Raw genomic sequence first — 20,921 nt, 5'->3', positions numbered from 1 at the left:
GGTATGGTTTGAGAAGTCCTAAAGAAACACATTTCTCTTGATTTAATTCACAGTTTTTCAAACAAATTTGACTGCAAAAACTTTTATCATAATACTTCCTAACATCTCACAGAACTAAGAGTATTCTAGCACATCCAATGTGTGGAACCCAGATACTGTATACAGTAATGTGTACCTGAGTATGTTAGTAGAACAACAGTAAAATGGGACAGCTGCACTTTTTCAAGGAGAGCTGTTCAATGAAATCTATTTGCATTATTTCCATTACTTTAACCAGTTGAAGTCTAAGGGGAGCTCATCAGACAATGTGAGGTCAATGAGAAGAAGATACCCAGTAGCCCAACCTATTAAATAATAAATTGTCTTTACATTCTAACAATGAGTACAACTCTTATGGGAATCCTATTCATGTTTAATGTAAGATAATTAAAAGGAACAAAGACAGATAAAAAATCATGTTTGTATAACATAAATTCTATTTGTAAAAGGAAACGAGTCTCAGGTTACCCAGGCAAGGTAAAGAACTATTTCAATTCTCCAATTCAAATGCACAGAAGGGCAGACAGAATATGTAACTATTACCTGGATCTTACTGAGTTTGAAAAATTTGTAAAAGTTTACTGTAAATTCCTTTCATGCCTCAGAATAAAAGACAGCGCTCCTTGCTCATGCCCAATGAAATTTAGTAAGTGAAGATGGTGAATTTGGATTGGATCAGTGATCACTAAGGCTGGACTGTCATTGGCATCACTTTAAAACTTTGTAAATATTTTTATTCCTGTGGCCTTCCACAAAAACTCTTGAGTAAGAATATCTGAGCCTGAAGCTTTCTATAGCATTGGCTTTATTAGAATTTTTAAACCCTGCTTTGAGAAATCCAACTAATTCTACTTGTTTCCAGCAAGAAACAGACTTTGATTATTATGTGGAGCACGGGGAGTATGGAATGTAGGGCTTGTACTAGTTTTGTGTTTCATTGCATTAACCAGCTAGTTGGGCACTTCATATACAGTAATGCATTAAAGTTTCTGAAAGAGTAATAGCAAAAAGCAAAAAGATTTATTTATAGTGAGGCAAGAGAAGAGGTAATTAACAAAAATAAGTGGATATTCCACCTCATTTTCAGTCAGAGATTTACAAAAGCTTCCAGCATATAATGTAACTACTGATATAAACACATTTTCATGTCTTTTAACTTAACAAACACTTATGTGATACTTAATATATGGCAGGTAGAAGTCTAAGAGTTTTATACATATGAAACTAGTTTTCCCTCAAAGCACTCCTTGGTACTATTACTTGGTACTAAACTCTGTCTGTTTTACAGAGAAGGAAACTGAGGAACAAAGGTTAAGTCACTTTTCAATGGCTCTAAGCCAGTAAATGGTTGAGACAGGACTTGAACCCCGGAATTCACTCCAGAAAGTCTATACTCTTAAACACCAGGTTATATTATTCAGAGCAATGAACTCTTATGCTATACTATTTTTTAAAACAAAACTCTGTGTGTGTGTGTGTGTGTGTGTGTGTGTGTGTGTGTGTGTGTGTGTCTAGAATTCAGGTCAGAAGAAGGCTTGCAAAATTCTTAGAACTGGAGTGAGTCATGACAGCAGGAACTTCAGCTAAAAGACCAACTCTGGTTTTGTGATTATAAAGCAGAGGTTTACAAAAACAATTTGTTTGATATGTTGAAGTACTACTATTAGAACAGCTTGTTCTAGAACATACAAACTTATTTTTATGACATGTTTAAGTAAATTATTTCAAATGTAACTCAAAATTAAGCATGATTATTTGGAAAGACCGGCTGGTAGATTGGGCACTTAGAAATTTGGAATCTAACTTAGTATCAATCAAACCAAGATTTCACACACTACATTTCTGTTGAATAAAACACAAAGTAACCACTGTTTTCAATACTTTTATTTTTAATGTACAAATTTCTAGATGCATAAAGAGGTGATAAAAATTCAATTTCAAAATGCTGATGATAAAACAAATAGTATGTTAGATGGAAAACCAATTTTGCCACCTTTAGTTACCCAACTGATCAGGGGGAATGAACCTAGCAGATGTTTGCTTTATAATCTGCATTTAATTAGGCAGAAATCAACAAATAACACTGCAGAAGTCCATGAAAAACTATAATTTTAAATTATCTTTTTGAAGGAAAAAATTTGCCTTCACTGATAGGTTTTGCAATTTACTATCCTATTTTACTCTTGCTAATAAATGGTAAACATTAGAAATGGACCTTCAGCATATCTAGAAAATTCAGTCCAGCTAACGGATTTATTTATTACATATAGAAGCCACATAATTTGAAAACCATAGAAATCAGAGTAGAATATTTTAGGTCTACTTCATGTCAATAAATATTTTTTGAGTTCCCTTTTTTGTAAAAGACAATGCAGCGTATGTTGGAGAAAAGCAAGGTGAACAATATCCAAGTGTTCCCTCTTTGTGTATCTAAACTGGAAGTTTTATAGAATATATACATATACCACAAATCCATATGTTTACTTATATAAGCGTACACACACATGCACACACACACACTAGCGAATACACACAGACATATTTGTCTATTTGCCAACATCAAATTTAAAGAATATGTATCACTGGCTTTGAAAAAAACCTCAGGGATAGCACAGCCATGTTTCTAAGAAATGCCTTAAAACCATGAGTTTTGAAGCAACGGTAGAGGTTGATCAGCAGTGGTATGTGGAAAAAAACAAAGCTATAAGTCTAAAAGTTATCTGGAAAATTGGACACTAAATGGGAAAAAAACTTTAGAAGAATCTTACATAAATTTAGTTTCCTTATTTTGTTTCTTTTTGTGACATATGATAAAAATATTTCTAAATAAGCTTTAAAAAGCTTTTCTAATGACTAGAAAATAAAATAATAATTGGTAATAAAGTATTTTATCAGTTTAAGCTGTAACTTTTTATCCTTTCTCAATAGAATATAAAAAATGGTCATCTTTCAAATAATAGCATCTCAGATTTATTTACCTTATATGCCTCTAGAAGTTCTGATTGAAAGAATAATGAACTGCTTTAGTAAAAAAAACAATACTATGGACCACAATTATAAATTTATAAATCTGGTCCATAATCTCATTTTAAAGATTTAGAAACTGAGGCCAGAAAAGGGGGTGAGGGGAAAGGTGGCATTCCCACAGTCACACTGTATTTTAAGGGCAATATGGTACCAGCAATAAGAAATATTCTGTAGTCCTTGCCTATACTTTTTCCATCAACCATGTGCCATTCCAGAAAGGTCACAGTTTCTACCTATGACTTGTGCAATCAACTAGACTCCCGAATATCCACTGGAAAGGTCAATCTTATTTTGAGAGGCAATGTCCTTTAATAGAAAACCCAAAACAGGAACACTGGAGTTAGAAATAAAATTGAATCCTGACTCTACATGAGCTCTGTATGACCCTGGGAAAGACAATTAACTTCTCTGAGCTTCATCTATAAATGGGAATGATAATAATACATGACAAGGATTAAAATTTTTAATTTTAAAAAGACTTCTAGAGCTGGACATATAATAACACTCAGGCAATGGTAGTATCCTTATTTCATTCCCTACCCATTATTCTTGCACAACTTTTACTCCCCCCCCCCCCCACACACACACAGTCCTCTTCCATCAGGAATATGTCTGAATCTTTTCAATAATGTCACATTGGTCCTACATTATGTTTGTTATGGGATTTGGCTGTACTCATTCTTTGTTGGTTTTATTTTAATGCCAATGTTTCAATAATACAGGAAAAATAAGTCTTATCTTACAATGGGAAACTACCTAATTTCTTATCAAATTCATGTAATTTACATTTGGTTTTCAGTTGCTTTAGGTGATTCTAGAGTTTATTTAATATTCTTACACTTCTATGTCCAGATTTAGTTTCACCCAAAGACCAGATCTTCAGTGAAAAGTTGTCTTAGACTTTAACAGACACTTAATAGTACATAGGTCAATATTTTTGAGTAAATAGGCTTTCTAAAACTATATATATATATACACATATGCATATATAGGTACATATGCATGTTATATATGTAAGTTATATACACATATATATGGGAAATTCCTTTTCTCAATCTTTTTTTAATCTTTTTTTTTTTTTTGAGAGACAGAACACAAGCAGGGGAGAGGGGGGGAGAGAAAATCCCAAGTAGGCTCCACACTCATCACAGAGCGCCCGACGTGGGGCTTGATCCCACAACTCTGGGATCATGACCTGAGCCTAAATCAAGAGTTGGACGTTCTGTCAAAGCAGGAAAGAATATCCAATGGAATAAAGACAGTCTCTTTAGCAAGTGGTGCTGGGAAAACTGGACAGAGACATGCAGAAGAATGAACCTGGACCACTTTCTTACACCATACACAAAAATAAACTCAAAATGGATAAAAGACCTCAATGTAAGACAGGAAGCCACCAAAATCCTCGAGGAGAAAGCAGGAAAAAAACCTCTTTGATTTTGCCCGCAGCAACTTCTTACTCAACACATCTCCAAAGGCAAGGGAAACAAAAGCAAAAATGAACTACTGGGACCTCATCAAAATAAAAAGCTTCTACACAGTGAAGGAAACAATCAGCAAAACTAAAAGGCAACCAACAGAATGGGAGAAGATATTTGCAAATGACATATCAGAAAAAGGGTTAGTATCCAAAATCTATAAAGAACTTATCAAACTCAACACCCAAAAAACAAATAATCTAGTGAAGAAATGGGCAAAATATATGAATAGACACTTCTCCAAGGAAGACATCCAGATGGCCAACCGACACATGAAAATATGCTCAACATCACTCATCATCAGAGAAACACAAATCAAAACCACAATGAGATACCACCTTACACCAGTCAGAATGGCTAACATTAACAACTCAGGAAACAACAGATATCAGCGAGGATATGGAGAAAGAGGATCTCTTTTGCACTGTTGGTGGGATGCAAGCTGGTGCAGACACTCTGGTAAACAGTATGGAGGTTCCTCAAAAAGCTAAAAATAGAACTACCCTATGACCCAGCAATTGCACTAATAGGAATTTATCCATGGGATACAGGTGTGCTGTTTCAAAGGGACACATGCACCCCCATGTTTATAGCAGCACTATCAACAACAGCCAAAGTATGGAAAGAGCCCAAATGTCCATCAATGGATGAATGGATAAAGAAGATGTGGTGTATATATACAACAGAGTATTACTCGGCAATCAAAAAGAATGAAATCTTGCCATTTGCAACAACGTGGAGGGAACTGGAGGGTATTATGCTAAGTGAAATTAGTTAGAGAAAGATAAAAATCCTATGACTTCACTCATATAAGGACTTGAAGAGACAAAACAGATGAACATAAGGGAAGGGAAACAAAAATAATATAAAAACAGGGAGGGGGACAAAACAGAAGAGACTCATAAATATGGAGAACAAACTGAGGGTTGCTGGAGGGGTTGTGGGAAGGGGGATGGGCTAAATGGGTAAGAGACATTAATCTACTCCTGAAATCATTGTTTCACTATATGCTAACTAATTTGGATGTAAATTTTTAAAGAATAAAAAATAAAATTAAAAAAAAAAAGAGTTGGATGTTCAACTGACTGAACCACCCAGGCACCCCTCTTTTTTCAATCATAAGAGAGAAGAGGAAAATCATTCTTTTCTCTCAGCACACTTAAAACCTTTCATATTTGTCATTTAATGTCAGTATTCTAACTTCTGCCTAATGGTCATATTCACAAATAGTTATTCTGCTAATCTGGAACCAAGTATTCTCAAATTACTTTTCTGGGCATATCAAAGTATAATTATCAAAATGGTGAAAATACGATTTTAATATACATGTAGCAAAACTGGTTTTCCTCATTAATGAGGTAATCAGCAGGATGGCAAAGCTGATTTGAAGAGAATTATTAGAACAAGGGTTATACAGGCACTGAAGAAAAAAACAATGTATACTAGGACTGCTAGATTAGATACACAACTGGTTAATGTTCTGCAGGGTATTCTACCATAAACTTTGAGAAATATAATGATTTGCATCTCTGCCAGAAAAAAAATCTAGATGTTTATTAACATGTAAATTCAGAGAATACGGATTTTAATTCACAGTAAATATTAAGTTAAACAATGGTACATTCCTCAAGTGTAGATACTTAAACAGTCCTTGGTTGGACCTGTTAAACAATGTTTTAATCTAATATGTCTATAAGGCTACATACTGTTCTCCCTTGGCCTGATTTCTAAGTTTGGTTTATCTTTCTTACTCTCTGTGTCTGACCAGCTTCCAATAACAATTGACACCTAGAATGACAGCAAGAAATGTTTGCTTCTTAGATAGAACAGTCTGAGCCAAGCAATAAAAACCCACTATTGGCAACTTAAGTTTAAAAATGAAATTATTAGGGGGCACCAGTGTGGTTCAGTTGGTTAAGGGCCTGACTTTGGCTCAGGTCATGATCTCACAGTTCATGGGTTCAAGCTCTGCATCAGGCTCTGTGCTAACAGTTCAGAGCCTCGAGCCTGCTTCAGATTCTGTCTCCCTCTCTCCCTGCCCCACCCCTGCTCATGCTATATGTATCTCTCTCTCTCTCTCTCTCTCTCTCTCTCTCTCTCAAATAAACATTAAAAAAATTAAAGGGGATTTATTAGAAAGATCATGGGATAACTCAATATAGGAGAACCTGGTAAGTTAGGCTTGGAAATGCAACAGAAACAGGGCACATCAGTTGATCAAAGGAGAAAAGGCAAAAGGAAGGTATATTATTTTCCTAGGCTAATGGAACAAATGACAAGCTGGGTGGATTAAAGCAATAGAAACTTAGTTTCTCACAGTCCTATACTCTAGGAGTTTGGAAAAAAGGTGTCGACAAGGGCTATACTCTCCCCAAAGTCTCTAGGGGAAAATCCTCCTTTACCCCTTCCAGTCTCTCGATGCCCACACATTCCTTGGTTTGTGGCAACATAACAATGTGTGCCTCTGCCTTCTCATGGCCGTCTTACCTCTGTGTCGGTGTCCACTTACACTGGATTAGAGCCCACTCTAATTCTGTATGACCTCACCTTGATTGCAGCTGCAAAGACCCTATTTCCAAATAAGGTCATATTTCACAGCTTCTGGGAGTTAGGACTTGAATATATTTTTGAGTGGTAAATAATTCAATCCACAACAGAAAGTCTCCTCATTCCAAAGGTGAATTGGCTCCAACTATTTTTCTATCTTACATGACTGTATTTGAGGCTCAAAATCCTGGGAGAAAAATTCAGGACAGCCAAGTTTGGATCACATGTTTCAAGAAATCCCATGCAATTAGTTTGTTGTTTTCCAAAGTATCATTCCCTTATCAAAATGAAGGCTATGATTGCAAACACAAAAAAAAGCCCTACATCATATTGTAAAAAATCTATACTTTCTCTAGTCCCCCATTCTATTTATCACAAAGGTTTCAGTAAATTATCTCAACTTGTTCAATCGACAACTTTGTAGGTTGAATCCAGATAAATTTGTTGAATGAAAACAAAAATCTGTCTTTTACTCCAGGTTTTTCCAATATCTTTTATGAAAAAGTTCTTTGCCATAAAATTGCTCTTGTAACACAGTTTACAACCACCTGCTGTATATTTAGAAGGAAAGCAAGCAGGTAAATGGACCACGTTGCTTGACTTTATTTTTGTCATTGCAGGCTGGCAAAGAAGTTTAAAAATAAAAGTTAAAAGCACCTTCAATTTGTGTGCAACTTAGAGATATACAGCTGAACTGTACCATGCTGAGTACCCTTAATTTTACTTATTTGAAAAAGAAATAGAAATCCTGCTGTGATGGTGGCAGCCATGATACCAGCAGAAATAAGTGTCAATCCACCACCATGGGATAAACAGATGACTAATCTGAGAATTGCAGATGCTGTGCTTCTTATCTCCGTTGTGGAGCTGGATAACAATAATAGGAAGAAGTAGGAAGAAAGAGAAAGTAATTCCCACAATACTCATTCTGGCTGGAGTTATGTTTCCATGAAGATACCCAGTTAGCGTTTTGTTTGGAGTGGATTCAGGATATTGAATTGCTTACTTGCAACTCCTAATAAGGAGTAGAACTAATTCCCTGAATGGAAAGCACTCTCAACTACAGTACATTAAGCACCTTCTTAATTAGCTACTTACAGTGTAATTATAGAAGCACTTGACTGGAGGCTGGGTTAAGGTGTGAGGTGGTAACATTCTTAATAGAGAGTCACACTTAGAATGGGTTAAAACCCCCAAATCATTAATCCTTTCTAAGATGTCATTTAAATAGAAGAGATGTGGTATCTTCAAAAGGGCATTATGCATTCAAAGAGTTTAAAAATATAAACAGAAAAAAAAATACCACATGCCTGAATTCAGCTGTCACTACTATGCAATATTCAAGGACAGGAGAAGCATTCCTAAGAATGCAGTTTCTAAGATAATTATTTAGAATTGACACTTCAAGAACAGCTAGCAAGTATCTGGATGACTCTCCTACATATATGATTTACTGGATGTAAATTGGAAACTCGGATTTATGCCTCCGAAATAGATTTCAGGTAAGGAGAACTCTCTTACACGGTCAGTCTCTGTCTTACAAGGACTTGGTTTTGGAGAAAGAATGCATAGTATCATGTAACTGCAGATTTCTAGTTTCCAGTTCTGCATGTAAGGGACTTGGAAGTCACCACTGTCTTAACAACACATAAAAAGCCTAACAGATTAAAAAATCAACAACTCTTCTTGAATCCATAGTGAAGAAGAGGACACAGGGTAAACCACAGCCCCAAAGAGACAGACAAGGGAATCCAGGGAGTCACAACTTACAGGAATAGGAATTCACTAGCAGAAAATGCCCAAAGTACCAGTGCTAGCACAGGAAACCCTGGACTGTAATTGACAAATTGCTGGAGGCTCATTGTGGGCAACTTTGAAAGTTAAAAACTCTAGGTCATCAGGAGGCCTCCATGATTTGGAGAGATTGACCTCTATGGGCTTAATCAGGTTCCCACAGTAAATAACAGAGAAAAAAAATCCCATTTAGCTTCTGGCAGAGGGAAAGGGGAAAAGGAACCATTCTGGAAAATACCAGGGTGCTCTGTTCTTATAAGGCCTGCCCTCAGGGGAAACTAGTTACCAGACACTAAGGTGATGAAGGTTTATCAGCAGCTAACTGACCCGGTGAAAGGAAACTGGGAAACTCTTATGAAGTTCACATTACAGAGGCAGAGACTCATGAAAAGGCAGAAACCTCATTTTAGAACTACAGAACGTTTCCCCTCCGCCTACATCTCAACACATTACTACCACCTATTTACAATAGTTCTGTTTACTCACTACATCATGTCTGGCTAACAAGAAAAACATTACAAGGCATACCAAGAGGCAAAAAACAAAATTTGAAGAGAATGGAGCAGGCATCAAATCCAGACATACCAGGGATGTTGGAATTATACTGGGAATATAAAACAACTCTGATGAATATGCTATGGGCTCTAATGAATAAAATAGACAGCAATTAAGAACAGATGGGAAATGAAAGCCAAAACATGGAAATCCTAAGAAAGTACCAGAAAGAAATGCTCAGGATTAAAATGCTGTAATAGAAATGAAAAATTCCTTTGATTTTTTTTTTTTTTGGTAGACTGGACATGGTTGAGGAAAGATTCACTGAACTACAGGATGTATCAATAGGATCTTTGAAAACTAAAAAGCAAAGAGAACAAAGACTGAAAAAAAAAAAGTACAGAACAAAATATCCAAGGTCTGTGGGACAAAGAGAGATTGGAACCAAAGAAATATTTGACACAATAATGATCGAGAATTTCCCCTAAATTCATGTCAGATACCAAACAACAAATCCAGGAAAAATCCCAAAGAAAGTACACCCTACACCTAGGCATGTATTTTCTTTTCCTCTTTTTTTTTTCAAGTTTTATGGAGGCATAATTTAAAAAATATATAAAATGTATCTAAAATGTACAACATAACGATTTGGTAAGTGTATATGTGGTGAAAGGATTCCCTAGGGCAAGTTAATTAATAACTGATCACCTCACAGTCACCTTATATTTGGTGACTTACCAAATCTAATTCCCTTACCAAGCTTAATTCTATAACACAGTATTACCAACTATAGTCACCATTCTATACATTAGACCCTCAGAACTTATTCATCTTATAATTAAAAGTTTATACCATTTTATTAACCTCTCCCCATTTCCCCAAACCTCAAATCCTGGCAGCCATCAATTACTCTATTCTGTTTCTATTGAGTTTTTTTCTCTCCTGTGAGTTTGACTTTATGTAAAGGGCTTGGCTCAATATTTCTATGATTTGATTTGATTTTTTTTTATGAGTAATACCATGAAGCATTTATTTTTCTGTCTGGATTACTCCACTTAGCATTATGCCCTCCAGGCTCATCTATGTTACCACAAATGGAGGATTCCTTTTTTTTAAGGCTGAACACAATTCCATTTTGTGTATATTCACCACAGCTTCTTTAGCTATTCATTTGATGGACACTTAGGTTGTCTCCATATGTTGACTATCATGAAAAAACATTGGTGCAATGGACATAGGAACACAGATATTCCAGACAGTGGTTTTATTTCCTTTGGGTATACACTCAGAATAGGGATTGCTGGATCACATGGTATTTCTATTTGTAACTTAAGGAATCTTCACAATGTTTTCCATATTGATTGCACTTCTTTATATTCTCACCAACAGTGTACAAGGGTCCTCTTTCCTCAACAACCCTGGGAACGTTTATTTTCTTGTCTTTTTCATAAGAGGCACACCAACAAATATGAAGTAACATCTCATTGTGGTTTTGATTTGCATTACACTGATGATTAGTGCTGTTGAGCATCTTTTCAAGTGTCTGTTGGTCATCTGTATGTCTTCTTTGGAAAAATATCTATTCGGGTCCTTTACCCATTTTGTAATTGGTATTTTGTATGCATTCCTTGCACATTTTCAATATTAGCCCCTATCCAATATATGGTTTGTGTGTGTTTTCTCTCATTCCATAAAGTGCATTTTCATTTTGTTGATGGCTTCCTTTGCTGTACAGAAGGCTTTTACTTTGAAGAACAACGTCAACTAAGCCCTGATTGACACAGAAATTAGCTATGTGCCATGGGAGGAAGGGCAGTGTAGGTATAAAAGTCTGGGAGAGAGGGCCAGCCTAGTGCATATGGGAAATGGTCTGCATATTGCTACTGGGAAGACAGTGGAAGCTGGAAGACAAAGCTGGGAGAAGAGGTGAGGATAAATTCGGGCATTTGTGATTTATCTCTTGTTAATGAGAAGCCACTAAGGGATCTAAGAAACGGAGTGAAGTGCAAAGAATTGCCTTTAAGAAGATCCCTCAGGATAAGGTGTTAGGAGAAAGTGAGGTGAAAAGCTCAGTAGGTGGTGGTGAAGTGGGTAGTGGTGAAAGGAGCAACAGTTGGGCAGGCGTTGGGGTCATATTGAGACATGAGGAAGACAGGCAAGGCTGCGTCGGTGAGGATGAAGTCTGGACACTGTTGACAGCACCTAGACCTTATCTGCTTCCCAGTGAAAATCTCGGGACACAGCCTCATGTGCCTTATCTCCTCAGATAGTCTCTAGGATACATGCTGGGTTTGGACACAGCTTCCACCTGACCTGCCATTATCCGTCCCAGTCCTACCTACCAGGAGCTTCATCTCTTCCACCCACTTCTGAATTCAGGTGAAGCACTTCTCATCTAGGCATAAGGTCTGGCTGCCCCAAACTATCCAGGCAGGCTGGGTAACAAAACTCAGAATGGGATGTGGGGGGAGCCAGAGAGTAAAGTCCTACGAGATTAAATAGCACCAATGGCAAAGAAAAGGTGGGAAGGAACAGGCAGATAAACATTTCTCCTCATGCTATTGAAGTATGCTGAGTCACGGTGATTCCACATAACCTATCTGGAAGATACCAAACCTGAGATGACATTGTCTTCTTATGAAACCATAACCAACTTGGTGATGATGTACCACAGTGGGTACCCTGCCTCTTTGCCCTTTTCTCCTTCACTCTTGGTGCCACAGAACTGAATCTCCCAATAAAGATTTAGCACTCAAACTCTACCCTAGGCTCTCTGATAGAGAACTTGACCTACCACAAATGATATTGTTGTTGTTGTGTTATTATTATTATCAGCCAAACTCCTATTGCTGTTGTTACACTGTGGTTTTATTATCAGCCAAGGAAAGTATGATTCAAAAAATTAAACCTGAGGTCATACAACTAATAAAGGACTTACTTGACATTTCAGCCTTACCAAGGTCAGCTTTACATGAGATATCTGCCTCTAACATCACAGCTATTTCAAGGTCCACAGATGGTATTAGGGTTATGGGTTTAACTGTGTGCCCCCGAAAGGTATGCTGAAATCCTAATCCTGCTATCTCAAACATGATGTGTGTGGAAATAAGATCACTGCAGATATAATTAATTACATAATTACAGTCATAATTGGTTATAAGGTGATGTCATACTGGAAGAGGAAGTATCTTTTAATCCAATATGACTGGTTTCCTTGTAAGAGGAAAAGAGACACACACAGGCACACAAGACAATACAAAGAGACAATAGAGGCAGAGACTGAAGTGACACAGATGTAAGCAAAGGACTGACACCATCACCAGAAGCCAGAAAGAGGCAAGAAAGGATTCTTTCATACAAGTTTCAGAGGAGACAGGGCCTTGCTGACACCATGATTTTGGACTTGGAGCCACCAGAACTGTGATAGGATACATCTGTGTTGTGAGCCACCCGGGTATGGGACTTCATCCCAGCAGCCCTCAGAAACTGAGTCAGTGATTCTTGACAAGCAGCAAGGGATTTGTTCTAGGATTTATCATCTCAGATTTGGTCCTGAGTTCACTTAAAGTTTATATACTTTTTTTTTTTATGAAACTAAAATAATACATCTTTACCAAAAAGAAAAAAGTTATAGTAAAGTAAAATAATAAAAGTAAAAGATTCATAAATTCTATAACCCAGAGCTAATTGTGTTATTACCCTTTAGGGGCACCTGGGTGGCTCAGTTGGTTGAGTGTGCGACTTTGGCTCAGGTCATGATCTCATGGTTCGTGAGTTCGAGCCCCACGATGGGCTCTGTGCTGACAGCTCGGGGCCTGGAGCCTGCTTCAGATTCTGTGTCTCCCTCCCACTCTGCTCCTCCCCTGCTCACACTCTGTCTCTCTCTCAAAAATAAATAAAGATTAAAAGAAAATTTTAATTGTGTTATTACCATTTAAAAACATTATTTTTAATTTTTAATTATGAAAAATTTCAAATACACATAGAACAAGAGAGAATATTACATTAAAATATCTTATACCCTTCACCAACCTTACACAGTTCTCAGTATCTGGGCAATCTTGATTCATCTACACTACCACCCATTATTCTCTCACTCCACTGGCATATTTTTTAAGTGCATTTATTTATTTTGAGAGAGAGAGAAAGAGACAGAGAGAGCACAAGCAGGGAAGGGGTCGAGGCAGAAAGAGAGAGAGAATCCCAAGCAGGCTCCACACTGTCAACACAGAGCCGGACACGGAGGTCGAACTCACAAACCTGTGAGATCATGACCTGAGCCGAAATCAAGAGTCCAACGCTTAACCAACTGAGCCATCCAGGCACCTCTGGCATATTTTAAGTCAAATCCAAGAAATAATATAATTTTCTCCATAAATAATTCAGTGTCTCTAAAAGATTATGAGTCTATTTTGTAACCTAATTATAATACCATTTTCACACATCATGCATTTAAAGATGTTTTCACTATCACCTAGTCAATGTTCAATCTTCCTCAATTGTTTTTAAAAAAGTGTTTTTACTATTTTGTTTATTTAGATTGAATTTTTTAAAAAATGTCCAACACATATCATTTAGTTGACATCTCATAAGTCTCAAACTATTTGTTCCTTTTGTTCTTTTCTTTATTTTTCATGTCATTAATTTATTGAAGACTTCAGTCATTTTTCCTAAAGAACTTTTCACATTCTGAATTTTTCTGATTGTTCCTCTGTGGTGTTTTTCAACTACTGATCTCCCCTATATTTGTGTCCAAACTGGCAAGCAGACCTTGAAGCTTGAGCAGATTCAGGTTCAATATTTTGGCAGAGATAATTTATAAATATAGGTGATAGAATAATTTCTATTGTATCTTATCAGCAGGCACATCTTTTTCCAATGTGTGTGTGTGTGGGGGGGGGGGGCATGTGTGTGTGTGCACATGCACGCTACTAAACTTGAAAGGTGTTTACAACCTGATCTATCCATTAGAAAGTTTCCTACTAGCTTTTTAATACTTGACTTTGGTTTAATAGCTGTTAATTAACTTTTTTTCATTAGTAGATATAAAGTGGTAATAATAAAATTTTACCATTTCTTCTACATTTATTTATCTTGAAATTCTTCTATATAAAGTACTCTGTCTAAATTAAGGTACAGTGTGCACCGGAAGGGTAAGAAAAGTGCATGATTCCTTTATTTACCATTTTTGTATCATTATGTGCTCACATATTTTACATTTTGGTACATTTCAATTCATTGCCCTTATTACTATTTTTAACACTCACATTTCCATCTTTTCTGGGATGAGACCGTGTCCTTAAAAATGACTATAATTTCAGGGTGCTTGGGTGGCACAGGTTAAACATCTGACTCTTGATCTCGGGTCAGGTATTGATCTCATGGTTCATGAACTCAAGCCCCACATAGGGCTCTGTGCTAATGGCACAGAGCCTGCTTGGGATTCTCTCTCTCTCTGCCCCTCCCCTGCTCAGGAGCAATCTCTCTCTCTCTCCCAAAATAAATAAAGAAACTTAAACTGACTCTCATTTCCTTTCAATGTAGGCACAGTGCTAGTGGCTTCCCTGTTTGGAAATTCAAGAAGCTAGTCCAGGCTCATACTTCTGCTACAAACCTGGACTTAGTCATCTCTTCAAGGTGTCCTGATTCCTTTTATTAAAAAAAGGCAACCAGAGACCACAATCTGTGGTCTGTACATGTACACAATCTGTACATGGGGACTATTCACTAATACTGGGATGGTCACTGTGTCCAGACTTCTTCATCAAAAGATGTAAAAAATAGAGTGTTAAGATAAAAAGACATTTTGAGGTCATTCTGTTAAATTCAATTCAAATGTTGGATGAGATGCTTTTGCTTAACTTCTTTGACTTTATATTTGCATTTCTTTTCTTTTAACAAAGTCCTATTTCCTAATGACATAAAAAATTACAGAGTTGCTTTATCACAAACATGTGGGTAATAACTCAAAAACAGCAATATCAATATGAAAATATTGAAATTATTACAGATAACATTTTGAGACTTTTTGCATATCTTTATCATTGAGCTATAGCTCACACAGCTTGTGCAAATTATCAGAATTCAAAGTTTCTTGAAATAATTGTGCACATCATTAAGTCACCAACTTTACACACGGGTTCTTTTGTTTCATTTTTCCTTTGAGGTTAGGATTTTTTTTAATTTTATTATATATAACTGTTACCAAACTGTTGCTTCTAAATTCAAAACTGAAGTAACTGAAACTGTTTACTTCTTTCTTCCTTCTGCCTATAGCTCACCATTATTATTATATTTTATTTTACTTTTCCTTAGTTGTTGTTGTTGCTGAAAGACAACTTACTATCCATACTGTTCCGCCGCTTTCTGGAAGTGTAATTGTTTAGTTTTCCATCATACAGATTTAACTAGAATTTTGTTTCACCACTCCTATATTAATGAACATTAAGGCTCTCTTTTTTGTTCACTATTAGGAAGAAGGCTGTGATAAAGTATTTTGTATATAAATCTTTGACTCTCCTCTCATTATTTCTTCAGGATAGAGTCCCAGAAGTATAATTTCTAATTTGAGTGTAAATTTTTTAAGCTTGGTCATTAAGTGCCAAGTTGCTTTGCCCAGATTTGGTATTCAAGAGCACTTTCTCCCATACCAATTGAAGTCCCAATTGTCTGCATTGACAATCTCACATGAATATGAAAGTCATTATGGTATAGCCCATTTCTGTAACATTTCTTTCTTCAGTGAATTTCATCACGTTAAAAGGTAATGAAAATTTCTATGAAATTTCAAATCATTCAAATCAATACTATAATGCAGAACCTTTAAAATATAAACCCATAAAATTTCTGCATTATGTCTTGGCATTTCCAGAATGTTGTGAAAGTTTTATTTCTGACTTCCTTGTTCTTTCTAGTCTCTTGACGCAAAGTTTTATGGGAAAGAGGTCATAACATTCCTAAAAGCTTCCTTTTCAAGTTAGGATCCTACTCAGATCTGACTTTGTGTTCTTTGGTTCTCATAATCCCTTCCCAACAGAATTTACTTGTTTCATTGTCAGCCCCCACAGGAGCTTCATAAATGAAAAGTAGCTAATCTGAGAAATTGATAAGAAACACACAACCATGTGTCAAAACAACATCAAACACAAAGTCAACTGTGTTAGGTGGCTTCCAGCAAAACTAACATGATCATGTTATAATTCTAATACTAGGCATTCATACTATGAGGGATCCTACATTTGAAGTATTTAACAATGAAATAATTAATTAAGTCCCAATCAAATATCAGATGCTAACCTAGGGTACCAAGGTTACCTACCCAGGTAGAGCATACAGTCTGATGGGTGATACAGGTACATGTTCCATGGCTAAATGTACCTGCAATTCAGTTCTGAGTCCCCAGCATTAAGAGTTACATTGGCAAACAGTATGTACAAAGGAGTGACCAGGGTAGTGAGGATAAGTGAGCTGAATCTAATGAGAGAAAAAGTTTAGAAAATGGAATATCAAGCTTACAAAATATAGATGGAGGAGGACAGTTGCTGGGAGATATTAATTCTTATGAGGATTCTTGAACTGGAAAATCATGTTCTAGATTAGAATTTAGCTAATGGCTGCCAATTATTTATTTTCAGCACTACACACTGTCTCAAGTATACATAAAAGGACATATAGGCAGCCCTCACTTTGCACAAATTAACTGAAATCAATGCCCATCAGAAGTATGTGGGGGAGCCTGGCTGGCTCACTCAGCATGCAGCTCTTGATCTCAGGGTCGTGAGTTTGAGCCCCACATTGGGTATAGAGGTTGTTTAAATAAATAAACTTTAAAAAAAAAGTACGTAGGAACTGTGCAAAGTAAAGACTCAGTTTCTATATACACATATACACACACCTGTGTTAACAGGGGGCTGTCAAAATGAGGACGGCCTCCACTCTGAACTGGGTGTGGCAGTTGTGTGGTCCCAGTGCATGGTGGCACCTGAAAACACTTGTGACACTCTTGGAGTTTCTTAGAGCACAATATGAAAACTAAAACTAGTAACTCCATGAGGGAAGACTTGTTTGCTTTTCCACTATATTAATAATCTAATTTGGGGCACCTGGGTGGCTCAGTCGGTTAAGCATCCCACTTCAGCTCAGGTCATGAACACACCATTCATGGGTTCAAGCCCCGTGTTGGGCTCTGTGCTGACAGCTCAGAGCCTGGAGCCTGCTTTAGAATCTTGTCCCCCTTTTTCTCTACCCATCCCTCGCTCACACTCTATGTGTCTCTCTCTCAAAAATAAACATTAAAAAATTTTTAAGAATATAATCTAACTGGAGCTTTATACAAAAGTATGTATGAGTTTGTGAAATTAAATAAACTAGTCCACCCTCTCTAGAACAGATGCCAGATTCCAGTCCATGCATGCCCCTACGGTAGCTCTCAAACCGAACGTACTAGAGTTGGCATTAATCATTTGTGAAAATTTTGGTTAAGTATCTTCTTCTGTCTTCTAAAATATAAATTTCATGGTTCAATGATTATGTTTGGCTTGATCTTAACATTATCCAAAAAGTCTATAAATAGGTGCTCACTAAATATTACTGGCTGCTTGAATTGAATGAGGTAAGGAAGCAAAGAAAGAAAGGAAGGAAGAAAAGAAGGAAGAAGGGAGGAAGGGAGAAAATGGTCTATAAACTTTCAGATTTTATCAGTTAAACTCTATAGACATAGTAGTAGGTGCAAACAGGCTGCAGACTACAACCAATGTCTACGACAGCTACCATTGTATCAGTACAGCCTGTTAACATTTACGGAGTGTACTGTGTCCTAGGCCCTATGTTAAGATCTTTACGAGTTTCTTCTTATTTAATCTTCAAAATATGTGGATGAAATAAAACCTTTTATTTATCCACATTTACCATTTCAGAGAACATACAGGTAAGGTGCTGCTAATACTTTTTAGTTAAGTGCCTCCATGTTTTGAAAACACCCTTAGAACCTCACAATTCTCTAAGACAGACAACTTTTACCATGAGGGTCTTCAACCTTTTTTTGAATCATGGATTTCAGACACTGTTTTCAACCAGACGGGTAGATTTGGAAAAGGCATAGTGCTCATTTCCAAGTCACAAAATCACATCACTTTCCATCCTCTCCAGGGATGAACAGGCCACTCCTACTTATGTGCATAAAAGGAATGCATACGAAAGGGTCCCTGGTAAGAATGACAAGGCCAGAAAGACAAGCTGTTGTCTCCTTTTTGTCCAAGAGTGGCTAGAGAAAGCCATCAGGGCATGATATTTTATTTTTTTCAACCTCTCTTGTCCATAGGGAAGAGTCAAGTTCAGTGAAATATAACAAAGTGCTTTGAGATCTCAGGAGCAAATTATACCAATTCAAAACATTTCATATAAGTTAAAGGTGGTTTTATGTCCTTCAAAAAAGAGTATCCATTTTCCCCTTTTATATGTTTGTGTTTTGAAACAGTAGAGAAATCAGAACCTTAAAATTTAATCTTTTCGGCTTTGGGGGACACTTGAAAAGATTTGGGGAATAATAACATGATGCCTTCCACTCTGAACTTTCACGTTATGTATCCCCTGTGGATTCCCTAAAATAAGACTGACGCTACGGAGAAGAATATTGCTTTCTAAATGAAGCCAATAACTTCTTGACATTACTTCATTAACAAAATTCACAATTTAGGGGCACCTACTGAGCAGTGAGTGCAATGTATTGACAACTTGAGCAGCTACTGAAAACCTGGAGCAGTCATCCTTGTCAGGGTTAAGTGCATTTAATTTTTTTTTTTTTTACTGAAACTCCCCAAGAGGGAAAGTAATAAGTAGACCTATCTTCTGTGCTTCTATTTCTGTTACATTAATCTTAGAGTGTAGTATTATTGTAATCATCCTTTTATATATGGTAAATGCCATCCTGAAATCTTTGGGGACCCTTTTTGAAATGCTTTCTTGGAGTGCAGGGGTACCAAGTGTAGCATCTGCATTCCAGTATAAAGTATGTTTTATGTAAGTGTAAAATATGTTTCATCTCCAAAGTAACTCGAGAGCCTATTAAATATAAGAGCCTTCGCCATTGCAATCACATTTAAGGAGATTAGAAAGAAACAAAAGACTTCCAACCACAAAGACTAACTGCTGAGTGCTTGCTTTTCCTCTTTTCTTTTAATCCCTTTGTGTTGCATTATTGAACAGGCCTCTTGGCTCCAGACTATTCATCCTAATCACAGGTGCTCCCATCACCTGCTTCTTGCAAACCAGGTCCCAGATGCCAGGCTTCTGAGTGCCCGAAGGGCAACAGCCCTAGGAGGATTGCTCAGATGTAAGCAGGACTCTTGCCTTTTGGTAACTGCCTCTGTGATTGAGAACTACGTAGAAGCTCAAAATTCCCTAAACTAAAGGCAACTTCTCATTGGCTACTCCTTGACCCTCTCTGGACACTAGACTTTTTGGGGTTTCCAACATAGGTTATCTATCCTTTTCTCCAGGGTAAAGAAAAGCATATACACATGGAGTAAGTATTACATACAATTTCCAGTATATAATCATGGATATTTCTTAAATTCTGTTTCTATTGACCTCACGGAGGTTCTGAGAAGAAAAAGGCAAAATGGATTGGGAATTTTATTACAAAAGATGCCCTCCACCCTGTTTGTTGGGATAGTGAATACTAGCTTCTGAAACACACAAATCCTGAAATCTTAGAGTTATAACATAGTGTTTGGTGTGTATGTGTTTGTTTTGTTTTCTCTTGTCAGGTCTGACACGGCGTCAGGCATCGAGTGGAATGTCAGGCTCCAAGATTACAACAACAATGGGAGAGAGAAAGATGGTGATAGTTGACCATACAGAAAATTGATCACCTCAGGCCATGAGTGCTGGTGTCAGTTTTGTTTATAAAACTAGTCACATGTTCCAAACCCACCTACATAAAAACTAGACAATGCCAAGACAACTGAATATTCGGTGTGCATCATCAGATATAATGCCTGATAATATTATGTTTGGTATCTTATTAGATTGGTGTCCTTTATGTCTCTGTGTTCTTACTTTTCTTGGAGAGAGAGAGAGAGAGACAGTGAAAGAGAGAGAGACAGAAAAAGAGAGAAAGCAAGACCATACTACTGTTCAGGGTTTAGAAAGTGAGTTAATTGTTCCTCCCTCACAAAAATAAATAAAAATGTAACTTTATGCTAAGAGGATCCACTCAGAAGAATGTTCTGATTTCTTAGAATGTTCACCTAAATAATAGAAAATACCTAAGCTTTTCATAATTAGAATCTTCCTTCTTTTGACTGGATCTTCCAATAAAATAGTATACTGAGATATAAGCCCTTTCTCCATAATACACACACACACACACACACACACACACAAGCACACAAGCACACACAAGACAGCCTTGATACTGTTGATGTGGTACCTCAAGCCCCATCTTCAACCTCTGGCTTTCTCACAGAGGCACAAATGAAAATCTGTATGGTTCAGCTATGTTCCAAGAGGAACAACTGATACTCCAATTGATGCTCACTGAAC

Source organism: Felis catus, chromosome A2, assembly GCF_018350175.1.
Source record: "Felis catus isolate Fca126 chromosome A2, F.catus_Fca126_mat1.0, whole genome shotgun sequence".
NCBI lineage: Eukaryota > Metazoa > Chordata > Mammalia > Carnivora > Felidae > Felis > Felis catus.
Note: the sequence above shows the minus strand (reverse complement) of the source record.